This window comes from Bombina bombina, chromosome 6 (assembly GCF_027579735.1).
Source record: "Bombina bombina isolate aBomBom1 chromosome 6, aBomBom1.pri, whole genome shotgun sequence".
NCBI classification, from domain to species: domain Eukaryota; kingdom Metazoa; phylum Chordata; class Amphibia; order Anura; family Bombinatoridae; genus Bombina; species Bombina bombina.
In genome coordinates, this window is record NC_069504.1 from 696,771,413 (window position 1) to 696,793,475 (window position 22,063).

Below are 22,063 nucleotides of genomic sequence, written 5' to 3' on the forward strand. Positions count from 1 at the left end.
CTTCTCTTCAGGTCCATAAACATCTATTCATGTTCTTAAACACACAGAGGCTAAGATATTCATGCTTTCAAAACATACACATATATATATATATATATATATATATACACATACACACACACATCTCATGTCCATTAAAACATATACTGTTGCTTTGAAATCATAATGTAAGTCATTTGTCTTCACTGTGTTATTCTAACCCCCGACACAACGTCTGTGTTACGTGTATTCTGATGTTATCATCCAAACAGCCTGAGTCACTCAACAAGTCTGTGCCAATTATCAGTTCCTTTGAAGAATGTTTGTATCTCTCACATTTCTTCAGACGGATCGGCATTTCTCTTGGAGGAAATCCATATATTTGCTGTATCCTGAAACTGTGTTAGTTTCCATTTCCTTTCAAAATTACTTCCCCCAACATTCCTCTAAGTGACTGTTCTGAAATTTGGCAGGCCAAATGTTCCATTGTCTCCCCCTGTGTGTTCAGCATAATTTTACATAATGAATGTGGGAGATCTCTTAGGAACAAACCTTTGTCTACAGACCATGTTCATATCCACAGATCTATTAAATAAAGACAAATATACCTCTATATATTATTTAATAACATTTCAAATACCTTGACATAAATCCCCCTTTCCAATTCAAAAATATGTAGGACACATGTATTTGAATTGGATCAAAGTTAGTGGTATTTGGTGAGGATGTTGACCGTACACATCATGGACAGTCTTCTATGTAGATAGTCTGTCAATTTTGAACCTTCATGTTTATCAGTTAGGCATCTTTAAACTATAGTATGTCTTTAGTTCATTTGGGGATGTGACACTTCATTCTCCCTCTATGACTTGTAGTTGGGATCTGGGATGACACGCTCGCAATTGATTGATATGGACCCATTTATCTATGAAACTTTCATTTTTTGGGATCCGTATTTTATAGGCCACTGGAGATATTTTGTCAGTAATGACAAAAGGACCTTTCCATGAGGGAAGAAATTTCTTCTCCCTAACCTGATCTCTTCCAAAGTTATAAAGATAAACTTTATCATTTATTTCATATTCCTTTTTGGATGTTTTGAGATCATAATAGGTTTTAGTGGCAGTTGCGGCTCTTTCTAAATTCCTTTGAGCAAATGCAAAGGCATGTTGCAGGTGTCTCCTTAGGTTTTCCACATATTGATGTGTATTGGCAGCGTTTATCAAATTTTGGTCTGATGTACGGTACAGCAGATGCTGAGGTAGAACCATTCTTCTACCAGTCATCAGCTCAAAAGGTGACATCTTGGTAGCACTACTTGGAGTTGCTCTTAATGCCATTAAGACTAGAGGTAGTTTTATATCCCAGTCTTTACCTGTTTCACTCACAAACTTTTTGAGGATTTTAACAATGGATTGGTTGTAACGCTCTACACCACCACTTGAGGCAGCTCTATAAGCAATATGGAGCTTTCTTTTAACCCCTAGTATTTTCCACATTTTTGTCATCACTTCGCTAGTGAAGTGGGTCCCCCGATCTGATTCGATTCTTTGGGGCAAACCAAATCTGGAAAATACATGGTTGATGAGCAATGCTGCACATGTTTCAGCACTATTGTTAGGTGCACTAATGCACTCTACCCATTTAGTGAACAGGCATGTCACTGTTAACATGTACTTGTTACCTCTTGATGACCTTGTTACCGGACCAATAAAATCAATTTGTATATCTGACCATGGCATTACCATCCCCCTTTTCTGCAATGGCGCTCTATGCGTTGGGGCAGTGGGTTGGAACTGTGGACAGATTAAACACCCTTGACAGTAGGTTTGAACATCTTTCAACATGTGTGGCCAAAAAGCGTAGTCACGCAATATTTCGTACGTGAGTTTGGCACCGCGATGACCAGATGTGGGAGCATCATGGGCATGTTGAAGCATTAGACCTCTGAACTTGGTGGGTACTACCCACTGCTGGATGCCAGTTTTGGAGGTTCTAATTAACAAACCATCCTGTAACTTGAATTGTGATTTAGATTGTATTAAGATTCTCAGATCTTCTTTGCCAATACAATCATCTTTTGAGATGGGGTTGCTTTCAGGATCTTCTATGTGTTTATAGAAGATGCCTACAATGGGGTCTTCTTTTTGACTAGTGATCAGGTCCTCACTAGGAGAATCCTGACTCCATTGTACCAAGTTAGGCTCACTCTGTTGTTTTGCCTGGTTTCTGGTAATGGCTTCTACCTGAATTGCACCCATTAAGTGGTCAATATTAAGGAGTTCTCCAGTTATGGCTCCTTGTTTGGCTAATGAATCCGCAAGGTCATTGCCTTCCTTATCAGGACCTAGAACTCTGGAATGACCCTTGGTCTTTTTCCAGTGTATGGTTAAATCATTGGATACTACCAGATTATCAATCTCGCAGAACAACTTGCCATGCTTGACTGGTTTGTTATTGCTTTTCTGCATGCCATTTCTTTTCCAAGTTGGCAGGTATTCAACAAAACTGTCACGCACATAATTTGAGTCAGTTATGATCACAAATTCATGAATATCATGTTCAATAGCCATTTCAATGGTTTTGAAAACAGCAGTTAGTTCTGCAACTTGACTGGATCTTGGTCCAATGTTGAAACCTATAGATATATTTGGGAATCCATTTGCCCCAGTTATACCAATGCCAGCGACTAATCTGCGCTCATTATCAATAGTGGCATGGTAAGAACAACCATCAACATATACCCAAGGTAATGTTTGACAATGGTCCTCATTGTACATTTTATATGGGGAAAGCAATTGTTCCTCCAGAAAATCATCTTCTGATAATTCTTTCCCAGGATCTCTATCAGTACAGTCGTGGAGCTCAGCAAGTCCTTGTGCGACTGGATTCTTTTTATTCTGCTTGTAGCGAATTTCTAATGGCCAGCCTTGCAAGGAAAGAGTCCACGCTGTTATGCGGCTATTAGACAAATTCCCATCTCTTATTCTCTCACTTTGCAAATATAGCAAAGGCTGGTGGGCCGTTTCTACAATAATTTTCTCGCCCTGTATATAGCTGCGGAAATTTTGTAGAGCCCATACAGTAGATAAGAGGGCTTTTTCGCAATCGTTAAACTTTATTTCTACTGGGGATAGATTTTTGCTCGCATAAGCAATGGCTTTGTTCAAATTATCATGCTTTTGGTATAACACAGCACTCATGCTTATATCTGTGTAACCTGTCTCTAAGAAGAAAGGTTTACCACCTTCAGGGTACGCTAAGCAAGGTGCTTGAGTGAGTTTTCTCTTCAGCTCTCTGATGGCTGTCTCTTGAGACTCACCCCAGTGCCATTTCACATCTTTCTTTAGAAGAAGTAGTAGTGGTTTAGCTAATTCCGCATAATTATCAATGAATTTGCGAGAATAATTCGTCATACCCAGGAATGATCTCAATTCCTTTAAGTTAGTTGGGTTTTTAGAATTCACTATAGCTTCCACCTTTTTCTTCTGGGGATTTAATCCATCAGAGGTAACTTCATGTCCCAAGAAGTTTACACGAGTGCGGCACCATTGAGCTTTTTGCAGGGATAATTTGACACCTGCCCTTTTAAGTTGGCTGAGGACATGTTTAAGTTCTGTGATGTGTTTTTCAAAGTCTGTGCTTTTGATTAAAACATCATCAACATAAGATAAGGTCCCCCTTTCCAGTGCGTCAGGCATAGCCTTATGCATGAATACAGCAAATTCATGTCCAGAATTTATGTATCCAAATGGAAGTCTCTGGAATGCATATTGGACCTTTTGGAAGGAGAATGCTAGCTTATATTGGTCCTCTTCATGTACCTTTATGGTCCAATATCCCTGTGCACAATCAATGGCAGTGAATATTTTGGATCCTTGCATTTGTGCTAGGCACTGGTCAATGTATGGTACAGGCCAGCCAGACATGTATACTCGTTTGTTTAGCTGTCTTAAGTCAGCACACAAACGCCATTGTCCATTGGGCTTAAGGACACCTAGAATAGGATTATTATAAGAGCTGTGCACCTGTCTGATAATACCTCTTTCTTCCAAATTCCTTATGATCTCTGCAAGAGAATCATATGAGGCTAAGGGAAGTCTGTATTGTTTGACAAATACAGGTGGTGCATCGGGATCTGTTTGTATTCTTGCAATGTGCAAGTCTGTGGTACCACAGTCATAAGAATCCTTAGCGAAAATATCCTTGTACTCCATCAGGAGTTCTCGCAGCTGTTGGCGTTCATCATCGCTAGAACAGCCATTGGCTAAGGATATTTGCTCTTCGACTATTTGCTGAAATCCTGGAAAGATTTCAGGCTGTCCTATTTCATAGGCTTCTTCCAACCTAGAGGTGAGATCCCCTTGATTATAATTTATATTGCTCCCATGACTCTGGGGATTGGGGTAATCTTGCTGTTTGATTGGCTGATCAAACACTAGAGAGGCTTCTTCAATTTTACAGATGCCTTCCTCTGAGCTGAAGGGATAAATAGACTGAATATTAAATAGACCCTCTGGCATAGATGCAAAGGATTGTTCTATTAATTGTTCTTCAGTTAGGTATCCTTCAGGTATTAGCCCAATTACATTATTCTGGAATCCAAAAGTGTAATAACTTGATTCCAGTGCATATCCTATGGTAGTTCCCTTGGATAATGTTATATCCTGTGGGGTCATGTTATGCACAATAATATTTATTGGAACAGTTCCAATATTCACCATAGGAGTGTAGGTTACTGAGACACCCAGATTTTGTATTCTATGGGAGAGGCAAATCAGTGTTTCAGAAGTTTTTAATTTCTGACCTCTCTTTACCTGTAAGGGTAAAAGAAATTTATCAGCCCCAGCAGGAATTATAACATCGCTAGATACCTGCATATTCACAGCATATGGCAATTGCTGGTTTGATTTCAGGGCTGCATTTTCATCCTGAAATACTTCAGGGTCCCCCTTTAACCTGCTCCAGAGGCAAGAATTAATCAAATCTATTTGTATGGCATATCTATGTAAGATATCATTGCCAATGTATATTTGATTATGGGGAGTATTTAAAACTAAAAACAGGTGCTTCACTGACTTATTACCAATAGAGATAGATAATAAGCACTTAGCTGTGATGTTATAGCTTTCAGACCTGTCATCCAGGCCGTTGACACAGTGGTCTTGGGGAGAAAGATATTTAATCACTTTAGGTTCAGCTATTTGCGCTAATAAACCTTCGCTTATATAGCTAGCTTCCTGTTTTAAATTTATTTTAGCATACTTGGTTTTACCAAGGTCATGCACTTGTATAGGGATAAATAGATCCTCTTTAACTCTCTCAATCCCTGTGAGGTATTGAGCATGGTCTCCCCCTTTAGGGATTTTAGGATCCCCCTTGTGGAGTGATATGGTTAATATATCGCCATCTAGGGAGATATTCGCTATTTTTCCGGGCGAAATTTTAAAAGTATTATCATCAGAGCCACTAAAAGGAGTCTGATCATCTATTTGTAGAATAGTGATTTCAGGTGTAGAGTTATTCCTGAAATGAATCTCCACAGCATCTGGTTTCTCTTCCACCACGTGACAGCTGTGTCGGGTGCGAGATGTACCAGATTTTTCATAATTGATAGGCCGTTTAACTTGCGACCAAATTACATTATTTATGCAATCAATTATGGTGCTTAATCGCTTCAGGAGATCACTACCAATAATTAAACGATCAGTTGGCAGATCCACTATAATGACAGGGTGTCTTATGACCCTGTTCCCCAATTTAAATTTTAACCAGGCAGTACCGTAGACTTTTAGGGAGTCACCCCCAACACCTATTAGAGAACCGTCAAATTCTCTTATTTTGGGTTTGTGGGGTGTTAGCTCATTTAGCTGTGTGTAGTACCTGTGGGATAAGATAGTTGCCTGTGACCCAGTGTCAATTAATCCCCTGATAGGGTTGGAGACTGAATCTTGCAGCTCAACTAGTACATAATCTTCCTGCAGTTTCTATCATTTCACACATAAAATTTGCATTCTTGTACATCTGTGGGCTTCGCCACGTTTTACCTGGATCCGCTGCGTCATTCGATGCAGAGGAAATTTCATACCTACCTGTTTCCCCTATGACAAGGTCAGCTGGGTTCTTGTGTACTGCATCTGTGGAAATAATGTTAAGAGAACACTGCAGAGGAAAAGTTTGGTTAATTTTTCCCGGCTGATATCGCTCATTGTCACAGCTAATTTGTCCGTTTCCGGTCTGTGGGGAGATAACATGATTAGTATCATTGATATTTATTACTACATTTTGTATATCTCTCCCCTCCCCTTCAGGTGATACTGCAGTATTTATGACTGTGCCTGTGGTCCACTGCTGACCACTGGCTGTACCCCTAAAAAAGTATTGTTCGGTTGCTGAGCCGTAGATTTTTGACTCATATTAGCGATTTGTTCGCTCAACCGATTTAATTGGGTAAACAGCATATCTACCTGATTGTACAAGTTACCTCTACCCCTGGGCCTATCTCTTGGTGCCCCATTGTACTGATTCCTGGACCATTGGGTTCCCTCAGAATCAGGGCCACTATTTCTATTCTGGCGTGGTTGCCCCTGGGGTTCAGCTTGTTCAGTATTAATATTTTGGGAAGCATTATATACCTGGGGTGTCTGGTTACCCTGAGAATATCTTCGCCGTCTATTGTATCTACCCTTGCGCGGATACCAATTATTTGGTGAGTATTCTCTTTGTGAGTAATTATTCACCTGATTATGTCCCCCACTTTGGTTATAGTCTCCCTGCGCCTCAACCTGTGTAGGGGGAGGGGCAGAATTAAACCTCTGTGGAGATGGCCTGTTTTGACTGGCCACCTCTGCATAAGTCCTCTTGTTAGACTCCAAATTGAGGGGGCTAGGTGACACCCTAGTTTCTGCCACAATTTTGGGTTTTGACTCCTTTTTAACCCCCTGCTCACTGGACTGCTGAATAGAGTATAACTTCGTACTCTCTTTGATCAGCCATTCCAATGAGCAGTCCTCATCAAAATCTCTAGCTAAGTTAATTTTGATGGGTGTAGGCAGTGCTTCAAAAAATAAATTTACAAATTCTGAGCCATCAAATCTGGGATTATCTTCAGCCATACTGTACGCATTTTTCAATACAGAAAGGAATTCGACTGGACTCTGATTCGCACGACACTTTAAACCATATACCGCTATTTTCGCGGCAGTTTTAGTGCGATATTGCCCGAATTCTTTTCTGCATTGTTGTTTTACCCCATTCCAGGAATGAATATTCATATCCTTTAGTGAAGCAAAGAATTTGTGATGCTTACTGTCAAATACCCAAGGCAGAAATTCAATTTTCAATTTCTCACTTGTAACATTCATTATAGCTAACGCATTTTCAAAAGCCTGTAAATGATCAATTACAGATGTTGTTCCCTTATTGGAGAATATAGGTACTGCGCGTTGTACGAAGGTGATTATTTTATGGGAATCATAGACTTTATCAGACTTATTTTGGGATTCTCTGTTAGAGTTTCCCTCCCCCGCATCAGCTGCGCTACAGCTGTCCTCTGGATTTACATCCTGAGGGGATTGTCTATTTGGGAAATCTACTTCTGACCCGTTAGGGGTCATTTGTCTATGTTGTTCTATATATTTTCGTACCTCGTCCCTTACGCGTTCGCTAAAGGAGTTAGCATTATCTGTATTATTCTCACTGCTAATATAGGGGTTTTCATTATGGCGATATGACCTTTTTAAATCGCTTAGTTCTCTCTGGCTTTGCGCAAGCTGTTTATTTAAATCTTGTATCTGCGCGATTAAGTCCATATTGTGCTTATCTAAGGTGGCTAGGTTTTGGGCAAATTCATCCATTTTAGTTTTGGCTATTTTTAAACCCTCTTCGCGTCTGCGCGAGGAACGAATACTATTTTCTAGCTCCTGTATTTGCAATCGTTTGTCTGTGACACAAAACGACATTTCGTCAATTATGCATATTAAAAGGGGCCAGGATTTTAGTATTAGTTCGTCTCGCTTTTTGGGAGCTTCGCATTGATTAATCATTAATAATTCCTGGAAGAATTCATTCTCTTCATTCCACATATTATTATTAACGGTAATATTTTTAGCCCTAGTTTCAAGCATATCAATAAAATCATTTAATTCACCCGCAATATTAAACTTCCCTTTAAGGTAACTTAAGATATCTTTCTTAAGGACCTGACCTTTAGTAATAGGTATGGTTATGGGACCAATTTCATTGCTATGTATAGAATTAAATGAGTCACTTCTGGCTACAGACATTATTATATTGGTTTAGTACTTAGTTAAACTAAAACGCTAATACAATTTTTGCCAATAAAAAGAGAGAAGGAAAAGTTTTATATTTCAAAAAAAAAATATTATTAATTTTGAAATATGAAAAATTAATATTCCAAAATGTGAGAAATTAATATTTTTGATTAACTTTGAAAATATGAAAAATCAATATTTTTGATTAATTTTGAAATATGAAAAATTAATATTTTTATTAATTTTTCAAAATTAATCTTTAATAATATTTCAAGATATTAATGTCAATCTCGAAATATGAAAATTAATATTTCAACTTTTCAAAAAAAATTATATCTTCGAAATATGAATTTATTTTTTTTTCTCTTTTATAATAATTTCTATTTACTTACAAATATATTATATCAATTATGATGGAATATTAATAAATCTCAGAAAAAGTGCCTCCAATTATTATGTCAGTATATTTATGAAAATCTTAGTAGTGCTATCCAAATAATATATATAAGTTTATGGCAGGGTTATAAACACAATACAAAGAAGTAGAAACCCTTATCAACCATGCACCTACTAGACCATACAATTAATATAAATATCTGAATTCTTTTATTTAGTTAATATCCATAAACATATTGAAGTATATTTGCAATAAAAGGAAATGAAACAAAATGTATATGCGTTTAAACCAACTCTTAAGATATGCTATCCTTCTTACAAAACCCAGAAAAATATACCTTCACAATTTAGCCTTTTATTTATTTAACACAATGGGACTAAAAACCTTTAACATCCAAGCAATACAATTCTAAACAGTGTTTATAAAACAATAGGATAATATATATATTCTGCTATTTAACTGCAATTTATCCTAATACAAAATTAACTGACAATATCAGAACTTGCATAGATGAGTTACTTGGTCAATCAGACGCAGATTTAAAAAATATATATATAGGCTGTGAAATGCTAACTAAAACACACTGTTTCTTTAAATCTATTAAATACAAATTGACTATGCATATAACTTATCTTATAATAAAACTTTTATATACATCACCCAAATAAACAGCAATCCGGTTCCCAATGTTTTGCAACAGATCCAATTCACCTCAGAAATTCAAAATTGGGGTAAAGCATATGGAGTCCATATGGTAGGTGTGTGCTTTTGATTAATAACTGCCGCAGTTACTCCTTTCTGGATCAAAATAACACAACTTCTTCTTAGTCTCTATGCTGGGGTTAAATCATCTGATCTCACCCCTCCCCTTTTTGATTATTTATCAGTCATTGGTGAATATTGGAAACGCCCACGGCCTTGTCTTGGATTAGTTCTTTGCAACTGAACATGGATTGGTTTATTTGGTAAATGTGTTGTCAAGGAAATGCATTCTTTGCAACAACCAATCATCTCATGGTTGCAATTCCGCATCATAACACTAGGTGGCAGCATACAGTACAACATAGCAATACAATACAGCATTTCTGACATTTTTAAGCAAGTTAATTTTTTTTTTTATAAAATGGTTATTTAATCAGATCACACTCTCTGCATTAATCATATATAACCCCAATTACAGATGGTTAATATTAGGTTATTTTTTCTGATTATTCTGATACCAAATATGTTATATTATTAACATTTTATTATATTAAGGTAATTTAACACTGCTAATTATTAGCTTAAAATGCATTATAATTTTATCAGTATTCTGGCATTTCTTTGCAAATAACAGCTTATTTTTATATCTCCAGATTGGTAGTATTTAAAACTCCTGATATTTGCATCCACCCAGATATAGTATGTGACATTTCTGTGTATTTCTTCCTGAATACATAAATCCTGTTTATGTCGATCTGAAATAAAAATAAATGTTAATAATCACTTCTCTTCAGGTCCATAAACATCTATTCATGTTCTTAAACACACAGAGGCTAAGATATTCATGCTTTCAAAACATACACATATATATATATATATATATATATATATATATATATACACATACACACACACATCTCATGTCCATTAAAACATATACTGTTGCTTTGAAATCATAATGTAAGTCATTTGTCTTCACTGTGTTATTCTAACCCCCGACACAACGTCTGTGTTACGTGTATTCTGATGTTATCATCCAAACAGCCTGAGTCACTCAACAAGTCTGTGCCAATTATCAGTTCCTTTGAAGAATGTTTGTATCTCTCACATTTCTTCAGACGGATCGGCATTTCTCTTGGAGGAAATCCATATATTTGCTGTATCCTGAAACTGTGTTAGTTTCCATTTCCTTTCAAAATTACTTCCCCCAACATTCCTCTAAGTGACTGTTCTGAAATTTGGCAGGCCAAATGTTCCATTGTCTCCCCCTGTGTGTTCAGCATAATTTTACATAATGAATGTGGGAGATCTCTTAGGAACAAACCTTTGTCTACAGACCATGTTCATATCCACAGATCTATTAAATAAAGACAAATATACCTCTATATATTATTTAATAACATTTCAAATACCTTGACAAGCCGCAGCTCAGAACAACTGGGGACCGATCCTGGACATAAGCGCTAAGCACTTACTACCGGCATCAACCCTTCCGCCGCCCGCCGCCTCGACTCAACAGGCCATAAGGAGGCTGCTGGAGAGGGGTACTGCAGCTCCTGTCACGTACCTCCATTTGATGTAGCAGAGTTCGGGCCCTGAACAGTGCAGATCATCTAGTGGTGCGAATGTACGCCATTTTCTTGGGCCTGCGTCTGCAGCTGGGACTCCTACACGTCTATCAACCATAAAGCTGACTTAATGCGGCACTGAAGAAGACATCGGGGGCCTGGTAAGACTTTCTCCTCTTCTAGTTCCATACTTTTGGCCCATTTGAAGCCTCAGGGAGCAGGGAGATTACTGACATTAATATCAGGGCAGCCCATAAACGTAGTCCACTACGCACCAGTAAAAAAATCACTGTAAATCTGGAGGGGCCCTGATAGGAATAACTTTATTACAGACCAGGATACTAAACTATGCTAGTTTAGCCACTGCACCAACAATTTCTATTACCCCCACAAACAGGGGAAGCATAACTGGTAATTGCCCATCTAATGCTCCAATACCTAACCCGGAGGCTGTTTTTGAGAAGGGCCTAGGACCACAAGCCTGCCACAGATTTCAGTGACATAGGGGTTAGTGCAAGCCCTGTACAGTTGAAAAGGAGCCCACTATTAGCCAGTTGGTTGTTTGCTGAGCTGCAGATCGAGAAAAAAAACTCCATATAGTTGTGCAAGAGAGTCCTGGAGTTCCTTCACTTATTATTACTGACAGTAACAAAGAGTAAACTCTGAGTGCAGCAGCACTAAACATACAAGGCTTTTGTAGTATACGCCAGACTTATCAGGGACATACCTGCACCATTTTCTATACTACGCCCACAACACTCTGGAGCCCTGGCTTCCTGGAGCATCACTCTTTGCCTAACATCAGGTCTCTGGGCACATTAAGTAAGTGCCTCTCTCCTACCATTTCCCTCTGGGTCACTCCCAGAGGGTCATATCCTATCTTCCCGCCCCCACATCGTCATTAGATGACAACCTCCCCTAGGAAAGGGGCAATCAGTAATCAGCAATCTCTGCTGATTATGATGTGCTGCATTATGGCCTAGAGATAAGGAAGGAGGCAGGTGGGAGGTGAGAATATGTAAGATACATATCTACATTGCTAATTTACACACAAAGAACAATGACTTTAGATCTTATTAAAATAGTACAGAACAGTCCCTAACATGTCGCAATCTAATAAGAAAAAGCCCAAACAGGGGAATCAACCAAGAAGAACCATTGTTGACCATTTTAAAACTACCCCTAGAGAGGAGAGGAGCTCTTCACCGGAGGATACACAGTCATTAGAGGATCTGGACACTGATACCATACCTAGAACACATCTAACCCAGACCGTGCCCCTTGATAATATGGCGACCACTATAGTGGATACTCTTTCAAAACAAATGAATACACTACAAGAATCAAGATATCCTCACTAAGGCCATTAAAGGGACAGTCTAGTATTGTCAGGTCTCCCTGTACCTTTAACTACTTTGTCCCGCCTCTCATCACCTTCCCATAAAGGTTTGAGGCTTACACCTGAACTTTGCTTGTTTATTGAAGTTAGTTTGCTTTCTCAGCTACCTGCAAATTCCCAGTCTATGCAAGTGGATTCTACTTCAATCAAAGCTCCTGAATTCTTTGCTAAACCAATCTAAAGATCTACTTCTAAAAGCTTGCAAGATATATTTCAAAAACCCACAGCCTTAAACTCTATCTAGAGTGAAGTTATTTTACTTAAAGCCTGCTACTTGATTTCTGCAGCTGAACCACAGCATCAAGCCGCCCTGCATTTGTTTTCTACATTTAAAGCTGCCTGTATCAACTGCCAACTAAATTCACACTGCTAACAGCCTGAACCGCAAGTATTTCTTTATAATAACTTCTGGATACAGCCTGTATAGATTTTGTAAATACATCTAGCATTACCTTGTTTATATCTGAATCATTGTCTGCAACAATTAACACTGCTGTTCTGTGAGGTTAACACTGGTCTCCACATTCACCTGTGTGCTTAAAAGAGACTGCTATTTTCCTGTGTTAAAAGGCAACCTTTACTCTTACTTGCATCAGTTGCTAATAACAATGTTTTTTAGTTATTTTCTGTAATTCCTGTCTGCTGCATATCTTTAACAAGCTATCTTAAGCAAACACTGAAAAAAGGCTTATTGCTACAAATAACTTCACTGAATTTAATTAAGTTTGTCTTGCTGACATTTCACTGCTACAAATAAAAGTGCTGTTCTAACATTGTCTTCACTCATAAAGAAAAACATTGTGAGTTGAAGTAAAGGAGCAGCTACAAATTCAATATTTTATTGAATTATAAAAGCAGTCATAACAAGTATAAATTAAACTTTCATTATTCAGATAGGACTTGTAATTTTAATCAACTTTCCAATTTACTTTTATCATCAAATTTGCTTTTTTCTCTTGGTATTCTTAGTTTAAACTAAACCTGGGCAGACTCATATGCTAATTTCTAAGCCTTTGAGGGCTGCCTCTTATCACAGGCTTTTTAAATCTCTTTTCAACACAAAGAGACAGAAAGTACACGTGGGCCATATAGATAACACTGTGTTCAGGCACAGGGGGTTATTTAAGATCTAGCACAAAGCAATGCTAAATGGAAGACAATAGATAATAAACAGTCACAGTCATGTGATCAGGGGGCTGGAAGAAGGTTTCTAGATACAAGGTAATCACAGAGGTAAAATGTGTATTAATATAACTGTTGGTTATGCAAAACTGAGGAATGGGTAATAAAGGGAGTATCTATCTTTTAAAACAATAACAATTCTATGGTAGACTGTCCCTTAAAGGGGTCGGCAGCAGAGCTGCATAGAGATTTGGCGGCAATGGGTGAAAGGACAGGCGCATTAGAGCGAAAACATGAGGACTTGGCAGTGGATCATGAAAACCTAATGTCATATTCTCAGAATCTGGCCATTCAAATATCTGACCTAGAGCTTAAACTTTCAGATTTGGAAGACAGGCCCAGAAGGAACAACCTGAAATTCAGAGGCGTTCCAAAAGATATTCTAACCAAAGATTTAGAAAGCTTCATCAAAGAGTTCTGTATCCTTTTTCTGGCTGATTTAGACACCCCAAGCTTCCTCATCGACAGGGTTCATCGCACCCCAAGACCACGCAACATCTCGGCGGACAAACCAAGAGATGTGTTAGCCAGAATCCACTTTTTCACTCATAAAGAAAAGATTTTAAGAGAACTGGCTAGCAAACCATCATTACTAGAGACGTTTCAAGCCATACAGGTCTTTCCAGACCTCTCCCAGTTCACACTCCAGAGACGGAGATCATTTGCTCCATTTACACAGGTCCTAAGACAGCATAATGTCAAGTATAGATGGGGTTACCCAACCAAGTTGATTGTCAACAGAAACGGGGCTCTTCACAAGGTCTCCACAGTTAATGAGGGGATGGACATCCTCAGGCAGTGGGAACTCCGGAGAATACCATCCAAACCTAAAGAGTCACGCCCCTCATCCTCATCACTTCAAGCCACATCGCAAGAATGGGCACCTATGCCACAGAGACCCCCTCTGAGGAGATATCCTGGGGACATTTTAGCCTCACCTCGAGACTGTTCTGTAACAGAAACTACCTGATTAGATGGTTTATAGACTGGAACTGGTCTTCTTAGTTACCACATCAATGATGAAGAGAAGAAATTAATGTGGGACTTTCACAGTGGGTTATGGCCTTGGGTTGGGAGATTTGATTATTGTTTTATATGTGTTTCTCTATTTTTTTGTACCCAATGTTTTAGGCAGGATTACTGCCCTGATTTGCTCCTATACATTATAGGCTCAGTGGATCTTGCCTCGCAGGAGCCTGATTGGTAAGTCTGACTGGCTTGTACTTGCTATGTAATGGTGCCCCAGGGATCCAAGCTCAATAATCATTCACCTCACAATATGTAGGGAGTTCATTAGAGATTTAGAGTAAGGGCCCTCTTAAAGTGTATCATGATAATTCATGCTTATGCTATGATGAGTGAGTGGGACATGACCTTTAGACATAGAGATAACTCACTAGATTATTTGTTAACCTACAAACCCCCCAGATATCAGCGTATAGTCTCTTGGCGAACAATAGGTACAGTAATTGCCTAGAAATTAGAAAGGGGGACCGTATCATTAATAGTCATTTAATAAAAAAATTAAAAAAGAAAAGAAAAGAGGGAATCCATAACATTAGTAGAGATGTGGGAACTAGATTTTACCCATGATAGGCTATGTGCAATCCCACCACGCGACAGATAAATCTATCTCAACCCTGAGTGCCTGCCCATTATATTTAACTTTAAATGGTTCACCCTACTGGAAAGAGTAGGATCGACGTGATTCTCCCACTGTTATAGCATAAAGGTTTATTACTAGTTAAAATGTTGATGTGTTAATATATATATTGTTCTTTGTTATAGTTTCATTAGTATGTATCTTACTCAATAGTTAAATTCTAGATAATACCTCCCTTCATTGGTAGATGTTGAAATTCTGTATAATTATTATCCTAAAGAATGAAGGGAATATATCTGTATTAACTTCTAGTAAAGAGTCTTTTGACTCTATAGTTATTCTCACCAATTACCTCCCACAGCCCCCTCTATTCCTCCAGGCAGTAGAGAATCTGTTACTTAGACGTAAGATCTAGATCAGATCCTCTTCCCCCCCCCCCCCAGTGATTACTCATTTTGATGAGTTCAAGGAAGTAGCATACCCATCGGGGTTTATTGATATTTTCCTTGGTAGGCGGTGAATAGTGCCGCCATTTTCCCTTGCTTTTGCTCATACATAGATTTTAAGCAAGATTGATCATTTTTAGTGTAGAAACCAACCTCTGCTCCTCTAACATCTAACTTTTCCTCCTTGGATCTAGGGATAGATTAACTGATCACTCCCAGTCTGATTATACTCCTTAGTCCATCAAGTTGATCCTTATCCGGCAACTTTCTCCGCAACGAGGAATAGATACGGCATGAGATCTTACACTCCTTATCCAACAAGCCGCAGACCCACATTTCAGGTAGGTGGAGCAGACCGAACACTCCTTCTCTTCGCTGTTTTCTTCTTTCCTTTAATCCTATTACCCTCCCCTGGTACACCCCTTCCCCCCTCTACATGCAAGATGAGGAATGCTCAAGCCAACCAAACTTTTGCATCCCTTAATTGTAAGGGACTAAATTCCTCCACTAAACGAAGCCTCCTGGGCAACTACATGGCATTAAATAGAGCCAGGATAGTGTTTGCACAGGAGACTCATTGGATGAATAACCAGCCACTTAAATTTAAATTTCAACATTTCACCAAAGTAGAAGTAGCCTCGCACTCGGACAAAACTAGAGAAGTGGCAATCCTTATTCATCGCCTAGTTAGCTATGAAAAAATTTACCTTGAAACAGATCCGGAGGGTAGGTACATTATCCTAATTTGCAAACTAGACGGCCAGGTTTATACGCTGGTTAATATTTATGCTCCTAATCAGAGTCAACCTAAGTTTCTCAAAACTATACTACAAAATATCAGCAAATTAAAGATGGGGAGGCTATTGTTAGGCGGCGATTTTAACATGATCTGGGATCCCTCTCTTGACAAAAAGGTAGGCAGGGGCAGGGCCATGGATTCATACTCACTCTCCACAGCCAGAAAATTTAGAGACCTAATTTCCCAGTATAACCTGTTTGATGTTTGGAGATCCTGCCATCCAACCGCCAAAGATTTTACATATTTTTCTAGACCTCACCACTCTTATTCAAGGCTAGAGTATTTTTTCACTGATTCGTGTACGCTAAATAACATTAAAGACTCTAGGATCAAACCTTGTGCCTGGACTGACCATGATGCCCTCCTAATGTCAATCGACTCTGGTCTGGGCTCGTCTTCTTGCCCGAGTTGGAGACTCCCCGATTCGCTATGGTCAGACCCTGAGTTTCAGCCGTTGATTGGTAAATCCATTCAGGAATTTATGGAGCACAACACAAATTCGGTTCCCTCCCACCAAACGCTTTGGGCAGCACTCAAAGCTTATATTAGGGGAGTCTGCATATTCAAACAAGCCTCTATCAGAAAACTGCAAGGAGTGCCATTTGGCCTTATAGTGGCCAAACTGAGGACAAAAGAAAGTCTTAACAAACTTAGTCCATCCCCGGAGCTAATGGGAGAAATAGTTGCCCTCCGTAACCAACTCAAAGAGTTGGAGCTGAACAGAGTTAAGGAGGTGGCGGGTAGATTTAAAAATCTTCTATATTATCAAGGTAACAAAGCCTCCACTATGTTGGCAAACAAGTTGAGGGTTAGGGTGGCCACGTCTCGCATTTTGACCATGCACAAAGGGAACACTCAAGTGACTTCCCCCAGAGATATTGGAGAGGCCTTTGCCGAGTTCTACTCTAACCTGTAAAACCTGCACAAAACGGAGGAGAATGCTACCCCCTCTAGAGACCAGATAAGATACTTTCTTAAGAGCCTGAACCTACCCGCTATGTCCCAGAAAGATGTGGAGCTGTTGCAAGCCCCCTTCTCAAATGCTGAACTGAAGGTAGCGATTACCCAGCTCCAAAATAGGAAGGCCCTGGGTCCTGATGGCTTTCCGGCCTTGTTCTACAAGACTTTTTGCATGGAGCTTTCATCCCTCCTGCTCCAAATTTATGGGGAGGCTAGGGAGAAAGGCGCATTTAGAAGTGAATTATTAGAAGCAACGATCCTTACGATCCCAAAGCCAAATAAGGACCCTTCTCAATGTGGGAGTTACAGACCTATCTCCCTTATTAATATAGACGTAAAACTCTATTCTAAGCTGTGGGCAAACAGATTGTGCATTATCACTCCCAACCTCCTTCACCCGGATCAGGTGGGGTCCACACTGGGCAGGGAGGGACCAGATAACACCAGACGTATTCTGAACATCTTTTCGGAGGCGCACAGACTGAAGGTTCCCATGCTGGCCCTGTCGCTGGATGCAGAAAAGGCATTTGACAGGGTCAGATGGGAATACCTATGGGAGGTCTTTTCTGGCTTTGGGTTTCCCAAAGACACAGTACTGGCAATTCAGGCTCTGTACAGTTCACTGAGTGCCAAAGTTAGGGGTTTAGGCTTCTGTTCACCGAGTTTTCCCATAACGAATGGAACAAGGCAGGGCTGTCCTCTCTCACCCCTTGTATTTGCTTTGGCGATTGAACTGCTAGCCCAGGTAATCAGGAACTCTCCCCTAATTAGAGGGGTCCCCCTGAGCCACCGGGTAGAAGGTAAGGGTGGAGGAGGTGAAAAGATAGCGTTGTTTGCGGATGACGTCACCCTCTTTCTGACCAACCCTCTAGGATCTCTGCAACCAGCTGAACCGAAGTGCAATGGAGAGGACGTCTATATTCCTCCATGGTTCCAATTTGAGAGGTTCAGGCTGCACAGGTTCCTCTCCAAATGGGGGTTTCCATAATCAGGCCTAAGAGATCTCACATTGTGGGAGCAGAAATGCAAATCCGGGCAATCACTGTCGAGACCTTTATCCATCCACTACTCATTCATAATGAATGACATATGTGCAGGAGAGGTGTGGCAATTAAAAGCCTGGGAACTAGATCTGAGAACCCAAATATCTGAAAAGACTCGGTCACATGCGTTTATCCTCACAAAAAAAGACACTCCACTGTGCTAACTCGTTAGAGCTATATGTTAAAGTCTGCCTTAGATGGCACTACACCCCACAGAGATTGGCTCAGATGGCCCCAACCCATTCGACCATGTGCTGGAGAGGCTGCGGACAGGTAGGTTCAGATCTTCATATTTGGTGGTCATGTCCAGTCCTGAAACAGTTGTGGAGTGGAGTCTTTCAGTTGTGCGATTCCTCCGGGATATATATCCCGAAAGTTCCTAAAGTGGCCCTTTTAAACATCTTCCCACCAAAAATTCAAAAAATCCAGAAGCAGCTGGCTATCTTTGTATTTGCTGCCACCAAAATTTCAATCACCAGAATGTGGAAACAAGCAAACCCGCCCTCCTTGTCTGGAGTCAAACAGATCATAGAAATCTATGCTCAAATGGAGAAGGGATTCTACCTTCACTTGAACAAGATAGAGTCCTATTGGAAAATTTGGGACCTCTGGGTTCACAGACAAAACCCCCCAGAGGACCAATAAAATGTTTTCAAGGTAAGCAGGTCACCCTAGTCTTTTAAAAGTTTGGCTGTGAGCATTCCCGTTAGGGGAGTTTTTTAGGTACCCTTGCCCACCCCCCCCCCTAATCCTACAACCTTCTATTCTTCTCCTTTCGACCCTTTTTCTCTCCAAAAACCCCTCTCCTCCCCCCCCCCCCCATTTCATTCTGCTCCACCTGCCTAGGCCAGGTGGGAATATATGGTTGATTAGAGATAAAGTGATCTACATCAAATTCATTCTTCTCCCATCAAATACAGGTCCCTTTTCTGGATGTATAACATGACCTTGTTATTACTTATTTAGAGAATATTAAAAACTTAATACTCTAGATTCCATAACCCCGTGTGTCCCTATAGTAAAATAGAAAAGATCCATGAGAGATTTGAGACAATATGGATGGAATAGAGGGGGTTATATTGGGGACTCACTCACCAGGGTGGCCCCTAATGTGGCCCCGTTGAGTTCTATTATTGACCTAGAAATGTCAGCTTCAACAAGTTAAAGGACCCCAGTTGTGAGTTACAGCCTAGTGAGGAGTGTGCTAGACGGGGATAAAATGTCTGTTAGTGGTTCATTCTATTGTTGGTCATACTTAAACCTGGTAAGGTTATCGTTTATACTGATACTGTCGCTCATGTGTATTAATGACTCTGGGTAGTGTTGTAACCCTAAGAGTCAGTATGTTTTAATATGCCTGTAATCAGTTCAGTTTATTTCGAAAAAAGAAAAAACAATTTAAAAAAAAAAAAAAGCAGAAAGGAGAAGCAGGAGAGACTTCATATAACAATTTTTTTTGTGCCAAAAATGACGCTAACAAAGATGAAGCAAATGCAGATAAAAAACCTTTTGGCGCCAAGGTTAACAGGAAATGACACAATTTGTGCCAAAAAAATTTGCGTCAAACAAAGATGCAAGAAATTACATGACTCGAACATGAGTCACAACAAACGCAACCTTTGCGCCAAAAATATTCGCACCAAGAATGACGCAATAAATAGAAGTATTTTGCACCATCGCAAGCCTAATTTGCCCATGAAAATTTGAAAAAAACAAGACCGAAGTTACAACTAGCTAGAACCCCCATATGTGAAAACATGGCATCATCAGGCAATACTCCCTTCACATCCCTCAGACAAACACTGTACTTTGAGAGGAATTGGGCTTCAAAATGCTTAGAAGCGGCGTTCACAGAAGAAATCAAGCACAACTTGCTTCACCATCCTCCAACGAAGGCAATCACCTAGATTACGAGTTTGGCGTTAACAGGGGTACGGTGCTAACAAGCATTTTATGCTCACCGCTCACTTGCAGGCAGCGCTGGTATTACGGGTTTTTTAAACCCGGCGTTAGTCGCAAAAAAGTGAGCAAAGAGCAACATTTTGCTCCACATCTCACCTCAATACCAGCGCTGCTTACGTTAGCGGTGAGCTGTTAAAACGTGCTCGTGCACGATTTCCCCATAGAAATCAATGGGGGAGAGACGGCTGAAAAAACCCTAACACCTGCAAAAAAGCAGCGTAAAACTCCTAACGCAGCCCCATTGATTCCTATGGGGAAAATACATTTATGTCTACACCTAACACCCTAACATGAACCCCAAGTCTAAACACCCCTAATCTGACACTTATTAACCCCTAATCTGCCGCCCCTGACATCGCCGACACCTGCATTATATTATTAACCCCTAATTTGCCGCTCCAGACACCGCCGCCACCTACATTATACTTATGAACCCCTAATCTGCCGCCCCCAACATCGCCGACACCTACATTTTATTTATTAACCCCTACTCTGCGCCCCCAATGTCGCCGCAACCTACTTACATTTATTAACCCCTAATCTGCCACCCCCAACGTCGCCGCCACTATAATAAAGTTATTACCCCCTAAACCTAAGTCTAACCCTAACAACCCCTAACATAAATATAATTTAAATAAATCTAAATAAAATTACTACAATTAACTAAATTATTCCTATTTAAAACTAAATACTTACCTATAAAATAAACCCTAAGATAGCTACAATATAACTAATAGTTACATTGTAGCTATCTTAGGGTTTATTTTTATTTTAAGCAATAGAAGGGCTGTACACAAGTTAAAAGTTAACTTTATAAATTTATTGTATAAGTGATACAATCACAGACATAGAATAAAAGGTAGTCTGACGCGTTTCCCGCCCTCTAGTGGCGCTTCATCAGAGTCTCTGATGAAGCGCCACTAGAGGGCGGGAAACGCGTCAGACTACCTTTTATTCTATGTCTGTGATGGTATCACTTATACAATAAATTTGTGAAGTTAACTTTGAACTCGTGTGCAGCCCTTCTATTGCTTGCTTTACCTTGGACGGATGGTTCCCGCACCCCAGGGCTTTGCACCTTGCCGAGATTGAGCACTGATGGCTAGAGCACATTACGTCTCCCCGGCGGATGACGTCACTCTCCCAGGACGCTACACACTGGATAGTCCGTCAGCTGTCGCGGCTGTGATTTCACTTTATTTTTATTTTACAGGTAACTTTGTATTTATTTTAACTAGGTACAATAGTTATTAAATAGTTATTAACTATTTAATAACTACCTAGTTAAAATAAAGACAAATTTACCTGTAAAATAAAACCTAACCTAAGTTACAATTACACCTAACACTGCATTACAATTAAATTAATTACCTAAATTAAATACAATTAATTACAATTAAATAAAATTATCTAAAGTACAAAAAAACAAACACTAAATTACAGAAAATAATAAAATAATTACAAGATTTTTAAACTAATTACACCTAATCTAATCCCCCTAATAAAATAAAAAAGCCCCCCAAAATAATAAAAAGCCCTAATATAAATAAAAATATATAAATAAAAGGGCCTTTTGCGCGACATTGCCCCAAAGTAATCAGCTCTTTTACCTGTAAAAAAAAAGTACAATACCCCCAACATTAAAACCCACCACCCAACCCTACTCTAAAACCCACCCAATCCCCCCTTAAAAAAACCTAACACTAACCCCCTGAAGATCACCCTACTGTGAGACATCTTCACCCACTGG